We start from the raw sequence: 1,310 nt of genomic DNA, 5'->3' as shown, positions 1-1,310 counted from the left end.
GATCAATTTTTGGGAAGGTTCCATGAGATGCTGGGAAGAAGGTATATTCTTTTCTGTTTCGGTGGAATGTTCTATAGATATCTGTTAAGTCCATTTGGTTCCTTATATGTTAGTTCTCTTATTTCTCTGTTAAGTTTATGTCTGGTTGACCTGTTCATTGTTGAGAGAGGAGTGTTGAAATCTCCTACTATAAGTGTGTGGGGTTTGTTGTATTCTTTGAGTTCTAGTAATGTTTCTTTTACATATGTGGGTGCTTTTATATTAGGGCTGTAGATATTCAAGATTGAGACTTCCTCCTGATGAATTGTTCCTGTCATGGGAATAAAGTATCCTTCTCCATCTTTTCTGATTTATTTTAATTTGAAGTCAATTTAATTTAGAAATTAGTCCCTCAGTTAGTAAGCTGCTTGCCATGTAAGTATGAGGAACTGAGCACAAACTAGCACACAATCATAAGGCTGAACACCTAGAATTCCAGAACTGGGGAGATGGAGATAGGTGGATCAGCCAGTCTAGTCCAATCAGTAAGGTCTACATTCAGTGGAAGATTTTCTGTGAAAAAACAAGGTGGACACCAAAAAGTCATATAATGGAGTGGACAGGGGGTTAGAGGGAGTGGTACGAGGAGAGGGAGGGGGAAACTGTGGTTATGTAAAATGAATAAAAAATTTTAAATAAAAAATAAGGAGAACAAAAAAATTTAGAAATTACTATAGCCACACTCGCTTGTTTCTTTGGACCATTTGATTGGAAAGGCTTTTCAGAACCCTTTACTCTGAGGTAGTATCTGTCTTTGAGTTTAAGTTGTGTTTCTTGTAAACAGAAGAATGTTGGATTCTGTTTTCATATCTATTCTCTTAACCTGTGCCTTTTTATAGGTGAATTGAGTTCATTGCTATTAAGTGATATTAATGACCAGTGGTTGCTAACTCTGTTTATTTTTTCTGGTGGTAGTGTTTGTGTGTTTCCCTTCTTTGAGTTGTACTGGTTGAGGGTTGTTAGATGCTTGTGTTATTATGGGTGTTGTTGGCTTCCTTGGGTTGTAGTTTTTCTTCTAGTATTTTCTTTAAGGCTTGGTTTGTGACTAAGTATTGTTTAAATCTGTTTTTGTCCTGGAATATCTTGTTTTCTTTATCGATGGTGAATGCAAGCTTTGCTGGATATAGTAGTCTGGGTTTACATCCATAGTCTCCTAGTGTCTCCAGCACATCTATCCAAGACCTTCTGGCTTTCATGGTTTCCATTGAGAAGTCAGGTGTAATTCTGATAGGTTTCCCTTTATATGTTAACTGGCCTTTGTCCCTTGCAGC

Source organism: Microtus ochrogaster, unplaced genomic scaffold (assembly GCF_000317375.1).
Source record: "Microtus ochrogaster isolate Prairie Vole_2 unplaced genomic scaffold, MicOch1.0 UNK152, whole genome shotgun sequence".
Taxonomy (NCBI): Eukaryota; Metazoa; Chordata; class Mammalia; order Rodentia; family Cricetidae; genus Microtus; species Microtus ochrogaster.
This window is presented reverse-complemented; position numbering follows the sequence as displayed.